Source organism: Ursus arctos, unplaced genomic scaffold (assembly GCF_023065955.2).
Source record: "Ursus arctos isolate Adak ecotype North America unplaced genomic scaffold, UrsArc2.0 scaffold_6, whole genome shotgun sequence".
In the NCBI taxonomy this organism is placed as follows: domain Eukaryota; kingdom Metazoa; phylum Chordata; class Mammalia; order Carnivora; family Ursidae; genus Ursus; species Ursus arctos.
The window spans coordinates 32,857,348-32,875,203 of record NW_026623078.1 but is presented as its reverse complement, the minus strand read 5'-3'; positions in this window follow the sequence as shown (position 1 = coordinate 32,875,203).

The window sequence follows — 17,856 nt, the reverse complement described above, 5'->3', positions numbered from 1 at the left end:
CTTTATTTTAATATCTTTTTTTTTCTGAAGATTTTATCCATTTATTTGACAGAGACAGCGAGAGCGGGAACACAAGCAAGGGGAGAGTGAGAGGGAGAAGCAGGCTTCCCCTTGAGCAGGGAGCCTGATGCAGGGCTCGATCCCAGGACCCTGGGATCATGACCTGAGCCGAAGGCAGACGCTTAACGGCTGAGCCACCCAGGTGCCCCACATACTTCATTTTAAAACTTATTCCAAAGCTACTGTAATCAAGACAATTTCGACTTGCATATGGATGGATATATAGATCACTCAAACAAGACTGAGTCCAGAAATAAATCTATACATCTGTGCTCAATTGATTTTGAACAAGCGTTATCAAGATAATTCAGTGTGTATAAAAGAGTCTTTTCAACAGATGGTCTGGGACACTAGATATCTACACATACAAAAAGAACAAAGTCGGACCTTTACTTCATACCATATACAAAAATTAACTCAAAATAGATCACAGAAGTAAATGTAAGAACTAAATCTATAAAATTCTTAGAAGAAATCATAATTGTAAATATTTGTAAACTTAGCTTAGGCAATAGGTTCTTAGAAATAATACTAAAAGCACAACAGACAAAATAAAATATGAATAATCTGGAGTCAATATTTTAAAAGCTTTGTGCTTTAAAGGACACCATAAGAAAATGAAATGGCAATCTTTAGAATGGAAGAAAATATTTACAATTATTATATCTGACAAGCAACTTCTATCTAGAATATATAAGGAACTCTTAACAACTTACCAATAAAAAAGACAAACCAATTTAAAAACCGGCCACAGGATCTGAACAGACATTTCTCCAAAGAAGACATACAAACGTCCAATATGTATGAAAAATTTTCAACATAATTAGTCATTAGGGATATACAAATCTAAACTGCAACAAGATATCACTTCCAGGATGCTTAAAATTAAAAAGGCAGGAAAGGGGTGCCTGGGTGGCACAGCGGTTAAGTGTCTGCCTTCGGCTCAGGGTGTGATCCCAGCGTTATGGGATCGAGCCCCACATCAGGCTCCTCCGCTATGAGCCTGCTTCTTCCTCCCCCACTCCCCCTGCTTGTGTTCCCTTTCTCGCTGGCTGTCTCTATCTCTATCAAATAAGTAAATAAAATCTTTAAAAAAAAAAAAAAGGCAGAAAACAACAAGCGGTAGTGAGGATGAGGAGCAATTGGGACCCTCATTCATTGTTAGTTGAATTATAAAATGTTGCAGCCATTTTAAAGACAGTTTGTTTCTCAAAATGTTAAATGTAGAGTTATCATATGATTCAATAATTCTATTCCTAGGTATATACCCAAGAGAAATAAAAATATATATCCACACAAAAATTTGTACACAAATGTTCAGATAGGCATTATTCATAATAGTCAAAAAAGTGGAAACAACCTTAATATCTAATCATAAATGAATGGATAAGCAAAATGTGGTATGTTCATATATAATAAAGTATTATTCAACCATTGAAAGGAATAAAAAATGGATAGATGCTACACAATGCATGAACTTTGAAAACATGACCTAAATGAATTAAGACAATTACAAAAGACCACATATTGCAAGATTAATGATTATGAAATGTCCAGAATAAGCAAATCAGTAGAAATAGAAAGTATATTCCTGGTTCTGAGAAGCTGTGAGGGAAAATGGAGAATAACTGATAATGGGAATGGAGATTCTTTTTGGAGTGATGAAATGTTCTGAAATTAGTGATAAGTGTCGATTAACTTTGTGAATATACTAAAAATGACTGGATTGTATGGTTTACAAAAGTAAATTTTGTGGTATGTAAATCATATCTCAATGAAGCTGTTATTAAAAAAACAATTGGTAAATACATAATGAAAATGTGTATAAATCATGCCAAATCTCAGATAAGGCTCCTTTGTACGTTGTCCAAAAGTTAAGTACTTTTAGTGGTAGGAACCATTTTTTCAAATCCTTATTTTATACATGAAAAAAGCAAGGTGCAGTGATATAAATTACTTACTCAAGGGCTGTTACAGTTTGTATTTTATTAGGATTATAAAGGAAATGAAAAATGCTTTTAAGTAACACAATATACTTTAAAGTAAATTTGGGGAGACGAACTCAAAGCAAATTTAGTGGCAAACTGAAAGAAATCTGTTTCATGACTATAAATAGTGATATAACGGAAAGCAGTCAGTAGCTTCAAAATCTACATGAAATGGAATGAAAAAGTCAAATGGTTTTGTCAAGATTCTGGAATCATAGAGTTATAATTGCCAAATATGTATAAGAACAATGACACAAAAACAATGAGGTTCTGCTCAGGATGGAGTCATACCAAAAGCACATTTCTTCAGAACTTAGCTGATATGATGAAAATAGCCTCCAAATAACTATGGAGAGAGAGGCTATGATGGACAACTAATAAAAGTAGAAAAGAATAAATGCATTAGAAAGTAGTCAATGATTCATACACAAGAAAAAGATAAGGAATTCAAAAATAATCATAATTAAATATACCAAGAGTTTAAATTCTCCGGTATTATACTGTCTTAATAAAGAAAAAGTAATGGACATTTTTCATAGATTTTCCTAATATGTAGAGATATAAGATTTAAAATTGAAAGTTATTAATGGAATGATATGGACTGAAAAAAATAAAACTAAGCAAAATAAAACAAAATAAGCCAAGTGAAGTGGGGGAGCAGAGTACCATAATATTTTGAGGATGGGATTATTTTGAACGTTTATTAATAATCTTGTGGTAGAAGCAGATTGGAGAACTATAAGAAGAGAGAAGAAAAAGATACCGCTGTAGCATCATTTCCTGTGGCCAAATAGATGCAATGGAATGGTTCATCCCTGATAACTTCACAAAATTTATAGAGACAAGATGACAAAATACAGTACTGGGGATTTAAATAGAGTAATATGGAAATAGAGTAATATGGAAGATTTCAACCTCTTAGTCATCAGCTGGAATTTCTATCAGTGACCATAAAACAACTGAAAACTTTCTGTGCCTTGCTAACAATTTCATCAGCCCAAAGATAAAGAAAGTAGATACGACCAGTGAGATGAGAGGTACTCCTCAAGAAATATTTCTCATCCAAAGCAGGAAACTGGGTGGCAAAGTGGAAGTGACAGAAACCTGGGAGAAAGTTACCATGTCACCTCAGAAAAAAAGTTTAGGCAGAGTCAGATATGAAGCTATTTCTAGCATCATTGAAGACGAAGCTGCTGCTGCTTCTTTTTAAAATCTATGTGTCATTTCCTTTGTTATTTTGGTCTCTTTTTCAAAAATGGGTCCTGGGAAAGAATACTTCTAATAGAAGTCCCATACATGGTGGGTAGGGGAAGGAGGTAGGAAGGGAAGAAAGAAAGCTAGAATAATTATGTTTACTTAAGAAAATAATTTTAAATCAACAAGAAATGAGAAGAAAACCAAAGATTTTTATCTTAAAATAACAAATACAAAATGCTCAGTTAATAACTAATTAATTTGTTTTCAGTAAATTGACATAAAACTTTCTAGCAGATAAAAAAATCTTAAATCTAGGGGCACCTGGGTGGCACAGCGGTTAAGCGTCTGCCTTCGGCTCAGGGCGTGATCCCGGCGTTACGGGATCGAGCCCCACATCAGGCTCTTCCACTGTGAGCCTGCTTCTTTCTCTCCCACTCCCCCTGCTTGTGTTCCCTCTATCGCTGGCTGTCTCTATCTCTGTCAAATAAATAAATAAAATCTAAAAAATAAAAAAAATAAAAAATAAAAAATAAAAATAAGAATCTTAAATCTATACTAGACTTAAGAAGCTGATTGATTAAAATAGACTAAGACACCTTAAAATAGTATGTAGCCAAGCACCATATGAATGTTTGAAAAGTTCATGTGATTCTGAAATAGCATGTCTTACCTGAATCCTTCATGCTCAGACTATCTGGGCAACTGATTGTTTTTGGTCCTACCTACTGTAAGCTCTACATTTTCAAATTTTCATTCTCATCCTCTTCACTTTCATGGCCAACCTATTGTTTTCCTTGCCTTTTTCATGCCTTGGAACAAAAGGGCCAATTATAAGGAATTGTGTCAAAATACGTCATGATATTTAAAAAGTATTCAGGTGTTTGCCATCCAAACCACAGTCTGGTAAGATTAATGAATAATGAAATGTTAATATTATATGCCTGTTATTAAATTGAAAATTTCTCACAAATAGTACACATTTAAATACTAGTAAGAAAGACAATTTTTCTCCAGTTTCATTAGGGTTTGGGATAGGGAATAAAAGAAATAAGAATTATTTAGGAATATTCATTTTTCATGAGTAGGGTGTCCGTTTGAGAAACAGATAAACACAGGGTCTGGGTCTAGATTAGAATTTGAGTTCTTTGTGTTCAAAACACTGGGATGTGCTATTGTAATATATTCACTGCCAAGAGATACATTACTGAGCAAATGATGGAATCTATCATATACAGAAAAATTGACTTCCCATCAACTGCATAATATGAAAAGAAAAACTGTAATGAGAAGCAGTGTCAAAATGTGAAATAGTATGAAATATATTCATCATTCACATACGAAAAAGAAAGAGTATCACCTGCCCATTGCAGACACTTAAAGGTAAATGAACAATGAGTACAAGGGTGGTAGGGCCTCCAGTTTGGATGACAACATTCACATTTACTTTGTGCTATATTTATTGGCTATTTTTTAACTTTAATAAGACCTGAAAAAAGGTTTCAATGAGGCCACAAGGTGTAGAGAAGTCTTGGCCAAAAAGCAATAATTACAATACAGCGTAAGGTCAAAAAGCCACAGGCTATTATAGTTCAAATTACTATTCATCCAATCCTGGTTAAATCTAGTATTACTACCAAAAAGAAGAATATAAGCATTTATAAATATTTATGTATTTTGTATTGACAGTTGAGATATTTTTTTGAAGACCCAAAACTAAAAGTTTTTTAAATACTTTTACAGAAATGGACGCATATGGTTACCCTTTATCCACATTATCACCCTAGAAAGTAAACTTGCTATTATTATTAACAAACCATATACCAAAGCCAATAAAATTACAAAATTTAAAACCAATAAACACTTTAAGTGAGCTCATTCATATCCCTAAGTTATACAAAATATTTTCAAAAAAATAGAAATTTGAAGAAATACTGCTTTATCTGTTTTCTTCGCATATCCTTTTAAAAATATTAACAGATAACAAATTTAAGGTTTTATCACATAATTTGCAAGGCAGCATACAAGTTCAAAATATTTGTACAATGCCTTATTTTATTTAAATGTATCCAGGTTACATATAGAAACCATCCAAATTCTGAAACCTACCAGCAACACATAGCAAAAGGAATAAAATAGAGTTAGGGGTAATTTACCAAACTGCAGTCCACAAAAACTAAATCTCTTAAGTTTAAAATTATGCCAGAAAATTTTGAGAAATAAGTAACATGACAAATGTCTTCTCACACATAAAGGCCTCTAACGTGAAAGCAGTGGGTAAAACAAAAACAAAAACAAGGTTTCTGCATTGCCTCAGAAACAGATCTGACCTGTTTGGCAGAAACTTCAAAAGGATAGGTTTTCACTCACGACAAGAAAAAATATTTTAATAATTTAAAATATCTAATTATTTGCCTGAGATTAATCATGTTTTCCTTCAATTGAGGTAATCACTTAGAGATGATAGCTATCTGTCAGAGCTCCTGTAGAAAACAGTTCCTCATTAACAGTCGAAGTGAAAAAAGAACCTTAATGTTCCTTAAAATTCTGAATTCTGTAGTTTAAAGATAATACCTTTATTTTAGGGATATCATCATCTATCTGATTTTTCCTTTTTTCTCCTTTGAATTATGGAGAATGGAGTAGTTGGCATCTTTGATTACTCAGAAGAGATTGTAAATGATTAAGATACATTTGAAAGGATTTAAAAATGAAGAAAAAAACAATATTAGCTAAGGTTTGGGGAATTTTTTTTTTTAAGATTTTATTTATTTATGTGACAGAGAGACAGCCAGCGAGAGAGGGAACACAAGCAGGGGAGTGGGAGAGAAAGAAGCAGGCTCCCAGCAGAGGAGACCGATATGGGACTTGATCCCAGAACGCTGGGATCACGCCCTGAGCCAAAGGCAGACGCTTAACGACTACGCTACCCAGGCGGCCCCTGGGAAATTTAAATTTTCATGTGAAATTGATGGGACAGTAAATTGTTATAAACACTCCACAGGATCTTCAATTGTGGGTATTTCTTGGGCCCAGCAATCACATTCCTGGGAATTCCCTCCTAGAGACACTATGCAAGTTCATCTCAAAGTTATGCACTGGAGAATATGCATATTAGTCTCATTTATAATGGCTATAAATTTTAAAGAACTTAATTTTAGCTAATAAATAAATTATACTATATTAAATAGATTATAGTATATAGACTATCAGGTGTTCATTAAAATTGATGTAAAATTATTTTTATTTACACAAAAAGAGGAGAATGTCCATCTAGTAAAACAAAATCTCTCCTTCTGTGATTAAATGCACATCAACACACATATGCACAGAGACACCACATTTAGACTCGCGGTTAAATATAGGTGCTAATTTTTTATGTTTTCCCTTCCATTTCCCTGCATTGGTAACTCTGTTAAGAGGAAATGCATTATTTTTAATAAATAATTATTGAATTATTTTTTATGAATTAAATATTTTTTCATGACAGTTTTATCTTTAAGAAAAGAAAGAATAAAGAAAAAAAATTTAAGTGATATAGTAAAAATCAGCACATAAGATCAACATACAAAAATCAATTATATTTCTATACAGAGGCAATGAATAACCTGAACATGAAATTGAGAGAATAGTTCTATTTATAATAGCATCAAAAAGAATAAAATGCTTAGGAATATATTTTAACATATTAAAAAATATTTAGTGAGCTCCTGCCGTATGTTAGGCCCTGCTTAGGAACTGACACAGAAGGCAGATGGAGCAGAGTCCCTGCCCTCATGGATCTTCTAGGCAGGTGGTTTACATTTTTTAAATATTCCAGATAATAGTACAATGAATTTCCTTTACCAGTAATTTTGTATAATTAAGTGTTCCATTAGATGGTTTTCTATAATTGCTATATTACAGAGCATACAAGTTTTAAAATTGTCATCTGTGTCTAATTGCTCTGTGAAAATGTGGTACCGAAAACTTTCCTGCTCACAGTGTTTGAGAGAGCAGTAACATTTTAAAGAATTGAAAACTGAGCATATGACTCTACTTAAATCTAATAATTCTTAAATAGCTCAAACTTTGGGGTAAAACTGATATCAAAAGGAATGATATATCTTCTCAATTTAGAGAAAGAAATTAAAAAAAACAAACCTGAACTACAACTATTGTTCAAATAAAATAGTCCAAAAAGTAAAGATCTTCCTTGTTGAAAGCTAGAAATAATTGCATTTGCTACTGAATCTTCCAGTCATCATTCCTCATGTATAAAATGAAAAGGGTTGAGTCATATTTCTTTTCAAAACTGAATCAAGTTAAAAAACTAAATCAGATCTTTAAAAGAAAACCGCCCACCAAAAAGGAAATTGCCTTCCCTCACTTGAAAATATAGCAGTATGTTACCTCATTAAAATGCCAACATGTAAGGTATATGTGGTTGGTAAAGAAGAAATAAAAACTCTTGTCAACCCTGAGGTTAGCAGGCTTTGTAAAGTGACGTAGTCTAGAAGTAGAGGATTATTTAGTGCACTAAGAGGTAAAAGGAAGGCCATCAAAAATAAAACCTCCCTGTTAAGCATGAATCAAATTCCCAACTTAACATACACATTCACAATCAAGCAAGCTTCAGTATGTGCAAGAAGAAAAATCAAAGTCCACTACAGAAAAATCTGTAAACACTTATTTCAACATGGAGTATACGACACATAATATTACTTAAGTCCCCAAAGATTTGGTTTAATATATTTTCCTATATGAGTGCTTGTAAATATAGGGGAAAGTAATGTATTTTTATATTGCTTTTGGAAAAATTCCCAATTACTACACAGTGTTGTTTTGTGTTCTAAAAACTATCTTTAAAATATATGTACTTTGGAATTATTATTCCAACAATTATTCTCGCAAGATTTCTTTAAAATACAAAAAAAAATCAAAAGCAATTTGTGTAGTCCACAAAAATTAAGTGACATTACTTTAACAACTGTTAAAAACAACAACAACAAAAACCAAGAGGCAGACATCTTCCCTAGCACTTACTCCAACTGGTATCTACACCTAAGTGAAAAATAACCTAAGGATACTACCATTTACTTACCAAAAAATTAACATACCTTGTCCAAGAAGTCACATGTTGCCACTGTCTATGTATCCTCGATATTTTGGTTACTAATAAGAGTTACTCCCTCTATGCTTCTATCTGTTGACTCTATTACTATGATAACCATCTCCAATTATGTTACTCTATTTGCTGATCTCTACTTGTAAATACTCCGCTGTGTTATCTTTTAAAATCAAAAAGTATTTCCCTCTTCATCAATGGGCATCAACCTCCTAAAGTATAAAAAGCACTGAAATTGGGGTAAAGCTTTCAATTTTAACTTCCTTCCCCTTCCACAAACCTATTAACAAGGTATAAATCTTCATTGTGTACTGGTTTCCTCATCAGTACAATATGGTCTCTACCTGAAATAACCTATCTCTCTGCAAAGATTATGAAGGCAATTTGATACATTTTATACAAATAAATGTTCTTTGAAAACAAAAATATAAATATACATATTTTTAAAACTATACATGTAACTACATATATAGAACTATATATGATGCCTATTTGAATAGCACACTTATATAGTACAGTGATTCCAGTCTGACTGTGGAATATTTCTTCCAGTTTGCAAAAATAATAGAACCTGGGGTGACCCTATATTAGTCAATTACATAACATCAGAGACCAAGACACACTGTTGCTTTCACCAATGTCTTTTACAAGCATACACACACACACACACACACACACACACACACCCCTGTATTCACCTACCAACATGCTCCCTCCCAGAAAATTCATAAAATTCATGGTGACACCGAATTCCACTTATCACTCAAAATATAGCCAACCGGGGGCGCCTGGGTGGCACAGCGGTTAAGCGTCTGCCTTCGGCTCAGGGCGTGATCCCGGCGTTATGGGATCGAGCCCCACATCAGGCTCCTCCACTAGGAGCCTGCTTCTTCCTCTCCCACTCCCCCTGCTTGTGTTCCCTCTCTCGCTGGCTGTCTCTATCTCTGTCGAGTAAATAAATAAAATCTTTAAAAAAAAAAAAAAAAAATATAGCCAACCGGAGGCCTACAGGGCATCTGTTTCCAGCTATGGTGGAATAATTGATAGTGGACAATGCATCTCGTCTATATCTAAAAGTTCACATGAAAAATATATACCTAAAGGTAAAGGCTTAGTATACAAAATTTCTAGAAGAAAATATAAGGAAAATTATTTGCAACCTTGGAGTAGGCAAGGACAGCTGAGGTACTAACGATAAAAGAAAAAATTTATATATTGAATTTTGTCAAAATTTTAAAAATTGCTCTTCAAAAATCATAATTAATAAAATTTAAAAAAGGACACAGACTGGAAAAATATATTCCAAATACATATATCTGACAAAAGACATAGCCCAAATATATGTCATTTCTACAACTCAAAAATAAGAAAGCAAACACCCAGTTAAAAAGAAAAGAAAATATTGGGTAAATAATTTTAAGACACTTCATCAAAGATGACGTATAAATGGCCAATAAGCACATGAAGAGATACTTAATATTTTAACTATGAAGAAAATGACTTAAGATCAAAATGAGTGTAAATACATTCCCACTAGAATGGTAAAAATTAAAATACCAACAATGCAAAGTATTGATAGGAATGGGGAGCACTGGAACTCTCATATATCACTGTTGGGAATCACAAATGTACAATCGTTTGGATAACTATTTGGCAGTTTCTTATAAGGTTATATGTATGTTTACCATAAGACCTAGAACTTCCACTCCTAGGCATTACACAAAATAAATGACTCTAAATATCAACAAAATATTTCTACATGAATGTTGTTAGTACTCTTATTCATAATTGCCAAAAACTAATAACAACGCAAAAGTTCATAAACAAGCAATGAACAAAAAATTGTGGTATATTCATAAAATGGAATACTACTCAGCAATTAAAAGACTACTGACAAAAAAGAACAACATGGGTGAACCTCAAAAATACTATGCTGAGCAAAAAAGCTAGAGACAAAAGAGTACATACTTTATGATTCCATTTATATGAAAGTTCTAGCGCAGAAAAACTCATCTCCAGTGACAAAAATCAATGGTTGCCTGAGGTAGAAGCAGGGGCTGGGAACTAACTGCAAAGTGTTACAAGGGAGCATTTTAGGGAGATAGAAACGTTCAGTATCTTGACTGATGTTTGTTTCACTGGTGTAGACATGCTATCCATATATTCATTAAAAATGCATCAGATTATACACTTAAATCGGGTGTATTTTCAGTATGTAAATTATGCCTTAATAAAGTTGATTTTAAAAATCAACAAAGGAGTAGAAAGTAGGAAAGGAATAAGGAAAAAATAGGAGTAGATATTCAGAGATGACAAAGAGCTGCCATTCTGAGTCATATTAGACACTTGACAAATACATATTGAATAGATTTATTGCACACAACTATCTGGAAAGTAAGCAAGGCAACCACTATTTCTCACATTTTATAGATTAAGATACCATGATTCAGAGAGCCACAAAATTAGTCAAAATGAATGTTTTTCATAGGTGACAAAGCTAATAAATAATATTCCCATCAGAATTTAAGTAATACCTAATATAATGATGTTTCCACATAAATTATCCAAACCATTCAAATTTGGTTATAAGTAATTAACTTCATGGAGTTGCCAAAATACTTACATTGATATTGTGTTAAAAAAGAGTATTGCTTGAAACAAGTCAATTCTGGGCCTTGGAAACCTTTCATTATAAAAAAGCATGTTTAAGAGAATGGTTTTGTTAAATTGCAATTTTTAACTATAGGCCCCAAATGTGAATACTTAAACACTGAATATGTTAAATATTTAATAGAATTGCCCATTATAAAGGCTGGAAAGAACTTACTCTAATCCCCATGCAATACTTGAAACTGTTCCATATTCAATTTAATGTGATAGAAATTGAGAACATAAAAAATGAAGATGTGGCTGCTGTCATCACAGAGCTTACAGTCTAAAAGAGGATAAAAAGCACATAAATAAATATTGTGAATGGCTTAGTGAACATTCTGGATTTAGAAGGGCACACGTAGAAAGCTACTTTTTTCTTTCCCACCTGTATATTCACATCAGCTTTCCTAGCCTGTTGACTTACAATTGGATGAAATTCTAGGCAGTTTCATAGCCTATTCATTCGTGTTCAGATAAATAAAAGTCAGTTTAGTTTAATTATTAAATGAGTTTTGAAATAACCCATAAAATCCAATTGTGAAATGAAATGCCCATGAATCAGAGATTTTACATTGTCTCAAGTTTTACTAGGGATTCCAAGGAGATTCAACAACCACAAGACACAAAGCTGAGAGAGGCCTGCAGAGTGAGGGTGTTTCCTCTTGTCCTTTCCTGCATCAAACATACACCTCTGGCCTGGAATAATGGAGGAGGTCTCAAATATACAGCAGGGAGCACTTAAGTTATGAAATATTGTCATTTTTTTTTATCCCAGAGGGTTGCATAGCTTACATGACATTCTTCATGGAGACATACCTCACAAATTCATAGATTCCAGATTTATAATAAATAAACAATTCTGTGGGCTAATTCTTTTCTTGCGACTGATGACACCTAAAGCAAGTCTTATACCTTTTGGTCTTAGATAATTAATAGTCGTCTCATCATTTTTTCATATTAACAGTCTCATGTTGGTAATTAAAATGTTCAATCCAATGTAATAATCCAAATTCTGAACTGTGAACAATTGATTTTTTTTCCCTCACCTACCTTAGTGCTACCACAGGTCAGAAAGTTTGCAAAGGGAGGTCTTTACTTAGCCATATGCTTTATTGACCCCACTCCCAAGTCACAGTATCCGGTTTCTCCAAGATGAGATGTAGGGAGAGAAGGACAAGGGGAAATAACCCCCTCTCCCTAGGCTTCTTAGGCTGGTCAGAACTGTCATTACACAGCATTGATGTACTCTGGGCTTTGTATGCTCAACTCTGACTCTTTCTTTTGGAATGATTAATGGGCTTCTCAGAGTTCACCCCATCAGATATCTTCAGTTGCAATTTCCATGATGCAGACAACTCTCCTCCCTCCAGCAATTTAAACTTGGAATCTCAGTCCCCAGGGCTTCTGGTAGTCTGTTCCTCCACCTGATGACCTCACCCCTCTCCTGTCCACCCTCCACCATGACCTTCATAGATGAAATCCTTTCCAAGGATTACCTGAAATGTCTCTCCCATGTGTCTACTTGACTCACAGGAAAAACTTATATAAACTCTCCACAACTATGAAGGTACAGTTTGCTTGCACAACAGTGTTCTTTCTCTGTCTTTGCTGTCAATCAGTTGTTTTACCTACAGTCTCCTGCCTTTAAAATTCTCTGGTGCAACACGTGCCCTCCTTACTACCCATCACCAGCCTATCCCATTCCCCCACCCGCCTCCCCTCTGAAGCCCTCAGTTTGTTTCTCAGAGTCCATAGTCTCTCATGCTTCACTCTCCCTTCTAATTACCCCCCCCTTTCTTTATCCCTTTCTTCTCCTACAGATCTTTCTAGTTCTTATGTTCCACAGATGAGAGAAATCATATGATAATTGTCTTTCTCTGCTTGACTTATTTCACTTAGCATTATCTCCTCCAGTGCCGTCCATGTTGCAGCAAATGTTGAGAACTCGTTCTTTTCGATAGCTGAGTAATATTCCATTGTATATATGGACCACAGCTTCTTAATCCAGTCATCTGTTGAAGGGCATCTCGGCTCCTTCCACGATTTAGCTATTTTGGACAATGCTGCTATGAACATTGGGGTGCATATGGCCCTTCTCTTCACTATGTCTGTATCTTTGGGGTAAATACCCAGTAGTGCATGCTGCACTGGGTGTTATACGCAACTAATGAATCATCAAACTTTACATCAAAAAAATTAATTAATTAATTAATTAAAATAAAATAAATAAGTAAATAAATAAATAAAATGATTTCTTGTGTTATAGGCAAGTAATGAATCATCGAACTTTACATCAGAAACCAGGGATGTACTGTATGGTGACTAACATAATATAATAAAAAAATATTATTTAAAAGAAAGAAAGAAAATATGCAAGAAGTAGTCGAGAATGAAGAAGAGGAAACTGGGAGGAAATCTGGGGTGCTGATAAGGGCAAGTAGCTCAAGAAATCGAATAAAGGGCTAAATGCTTGATACTATACGAAAACTCCATAAATACATGCATTTGGGTAGAATCCTAGGAATACCAGGAGGTCACAGAGCTGGTGACTGCAACCAAGCAGTCATTTTGAGGATGGAGACGAGCTCCTGTGATCTGGACATAAAAGAAATCGACTGATTCAGGAGCCAGAATCTGTCCTGTTTTTCCCATGTGGCTGATGTGAGTAGCAAGTGGTATAATTTGTCTGAAATTTCTTTGTGAAATTGAAATAAATAATATTAAATGCTTAAAAAAATTTAAAAAAAATGAAATTCTTTGGTGGACAATCAGACACCACCAGTTTCCTCAACTTCAGGGATGCAAATAAGCCTTAAAGTTATAGCTACTGGCTTCAGGTAGGACTAAATCATCCTACTCCCCGTCCCTACCGAAGAACGATTCTCTCAGAAGGTAACATCTGTCAATCCTTCAACTCCATCCAATAAATTAGAAATGACCGATTATTAACATTAGCATGACTACTTTCCCAAATTCTTAGTTTGTCCAGGTTTTCTAAGGCTAGTTGGCAAGGATTGCATAGTTCTTAATCTCTGGAACCTCAGCTAATTCTAAGAAAGAATGAGTTCCAAGACAACACATACACACACACACACACACACACACACACACACACACACCTTTTAGTATTTGGTTATACTACTAAGCAGTAGAAACTGATAACTGCCATAGAAGAAGTACAATTTCTGTGCAAGGGGAACATGAATAAAGATAAAGAAATAATCATTACTTTTTAAATATTTCTACAACATGGAAGTATCTGTATACTATTATATTATTTCATCTTTCAGACCCTTCAGTGGAATGTGATTTTTGATACTGGGATAAAAAATATGCCTCTATACCTCAGTGTTTCTGGTTCTACCTTTGGAAATCACAGGAAAAAACTGACATTTCATTCATAAGAATACCTACAAAATATGTATCACATTTCTATGAGTATTTCTCTTTTTGAGCTAAATAACACCTCAATATTTTCAGTCATTTCTCTAAATTATGGTTTTGACTCCCTCAACATACTACGTACAAACCTCTAAATCTCTTATGTCCTGTCAATGTTCTTAAAAATAATGTGTCTGAATCTGATAAAGTATTTAACCTGACAATTGTTCTAAATACTCAATTTCTAAAAAATGCAATAAAAATTACAACATCACTTTTTGTTACATGCATAATACAGCTGAATTCCTTGAGCTCTCAATTAACAAAGTCCCCTCAAGTTACTTAATAAAATGGTTTTTATTAAGTAAAACATTCTAAAAATACCAATTCTATTTAATAAAGATAAGGTGAAAATAAGCAGCACTGAATATCCATGTGACTTCAGTTTCACATTTCTAATACAGAGTTTTGCACTGGTAAAACCATAAAATAAAACCTCCTGATACAGACTTTTAAAATAAGGTATTGAGGAAGGGCACATATTTCACCGGTTGACACTTCCCTACCTGGAAACTCCAGCACCCAATTCTGAATCATTGTGTAGTATTTCAGAAAAGAGAAATTAAAACTTTGAAAAGTAATGGTTTTTAGGATAAAATCTAGATCTAAAATGGGATATGAAACAGATAAAAACTAAAATACAACAGATGGTTCATCTACTACATCAACCCAAGTTATATGCGAAATAATACAGACAAAGGACATACAAAACTCCAAGAAATTTACATTATTTTTGAGAAGAAAGAATATATGCATCTAAAACCATGTATATTAATATTTTGCATTGATAATTTTGCCAAATGAGTGAAAGGAGGTCTTTCGAGGTTCAAAAAAAGAAAGAGGTGGGACTTTTGTTGAATTAAAGAATAACTAAAGAGTGACTAAAATTCAGCAATGGTGATGATGAAAAGTATCATTCTAGTTGAAGTAAATCTTGTCTGCAAAGGCCAAGAAAATGTGTAAGGCATATTGGGGCATTACAAATAAATTATTGTGTTTGGAATGAGGGAGTACTGTGTGATATGTGGGAAAAGATGGGGTGGGGCCAGAATATATGAGATTTTAAATGATGAATAGGAGTGTGGTCTCTAACCCATTGGGCAGAGATAGTCATTGGTGGTTTTGATCAACAGAGTGATAAGAAAACAGCAATGTTTTAGGAGGAATAATCTAGCTGAAGGACAGGCACACCTCAGAAATAATACAGGTTTGGTTCCAAACATTAAAGTAAATATCACAATAAAGTAAATCAGATTAATTGTTTGGCTTCCCAGTGCATATAAAAGTTATGTTTACACCATACTGTAATCTATTAAGGATGCCATAGCATTATGTCTTTTAAAAAATGTACATGCCTTAGTTAAAACTTTCTTTATTGATAAAAATGCTAATTATCATCTGAGCCTTCAGTGAATCATAATCACTGATCAAAGACCACTATTACAAATATAATAATAATGAAAAAGTTTGAAATATCGTGAGAATTACCAAAATGTAACACAGAGACACAAAGCAAGCAAATGCCATAGGAAAAATGGTGCTAAAAGACATGCTTGACACAGGGTCGCCACAAACCTTCAATTTAAAAAAAGAAAAAAACGTAGTATCTGCAAAGCACAATAAACCCAAGTTCAACAAAACGAAGTCATCCCTCTGTATCTGCAGGAAAACAGTACAAGACCCCGTGGAAGCCTGAAACCACGGATAGTACCGAACCACATACGTACTATGTTTTTCCTATACAGACGTACCTATGATAAAGTTTAATTTAAAAATTAGGCACATAAGAGTTTAACAACGATAACTAAAAATAAAACAGAACAATTATAACAATATACTATAATAAAACTTATGTGACTGTGGACTCTCTCAAAATATCTTATTCTGCTGTACTCACCCCTCTTCTTGTGGTGACGAGAATGATAAAATGCCTACGGACGGGTGAGGGGAGGGCAGTGACGTAGGCATTAGGAGGTAGAGTTAGGCTACTATTGACTTCTGATGATTCGTCAGAAAGAGGATCGGGAGTCCGCTTTGAGTGGTGGTTGTCGGCGGGGAACCGAAAGTGCGCAAAGCAAAAAGCGGAAGCAATAAGAAAGGAGAGACTTGAGTCAGCATGTTTGCTGGTGAATTGGAAGAAACAGTCAATGGACGAGGTGAAATAAGCAAGGCCTGTTAAGAACTGACATATCTAAAAGAAACGATAAAAGTGGCAATCTAGTAACAGCTTTAATGTGGAACAGGAGGACATTTTAGAGAGATGACGAAGAAACTCCTGTTGTCATTAGCAATGATAGAAAGGAATGGGACGTAGGTGACACCTGTTCGTTTAAGGTGTGGGTGGAACACCCCCCCCCCCAAAAAAAAAGTCAGGCAGGGCATTTTAAATGTGGCTTGAAAACTCAGCAGGGAGACCAAAGCTGATACAGTTTCAGCTATAAAGAAGCAACCGAAACTGTGAGCCACGGTGATACGATGAAAAAGGAAAATAAATAAGTACATTAGTCTAGTTTATGAAACAGGAAGTAGAGCCAATGGAGGAGCGGAGCACCCCAAAGAAGGAATAAAACAGAAAGAAATATATTATCTTGGCCCCTTTCAAGCCACAGGGCAGAAAGAGTCCAGGCTGCCAGATAGCATCTGGGACAGTTCATAGCAAAGCTTTTGAGATTAATCTAGAAGTCAACTACTATGTGATCAAACCGCGAAAATCATCATCAAAGAAGTAAAAGGGTGGAGGTGAGACACAGTAAGACAGTCTCTCATGGTTGTGAGTATTCCTATTGAGAGGTGAGAGTGGAGTTTTAATGTTGCCACAGAGAATGAGGTGCCACGGAATCCAGACAGGTGAGTGTTTAAGAAATAGAGAGTGTTGAGCAGTGCTAAAGGCTTGAGGAAATGAAGGAAGATAGCCTATTGGTGACCATTCTAAGCAAAATTATGTATAGAAAAGTGCTTCCAAATTTGTTCCATTAATTAGCTTAACGTTTTTATCAGGATGTGATTTTTTGTGATTCACAAAACCATCGTGAACTTCGTCCAAGTCCTAGTCAAATACACAAAAATGCTGAATTGGTGAAGTAGAGATTAATGACAATTTGCTCAAATAGAAATATAACATGGCTTCAGTGGAGTTTTAATTGAGTGATGATTTCAATATTTAGACAGTTATTAAAGCTGATATTTTAAAGATAGAAATGCATCTATTAAATGTGCTACCTTTCAATGTTTTGGAAAATTTTACATACATCTTAATAAATCAGTGTCAGACTATATCAACCATGAGATGAAATATGCTAACAAATACCATCAATGTACAATTGAATGACATATTTCCTGTTTTCATAATTTTATAAAGTTCATACAATTTCACCAATTGCAGGATAGACAAAGAAAAGTATTGCTCTGCCAAGG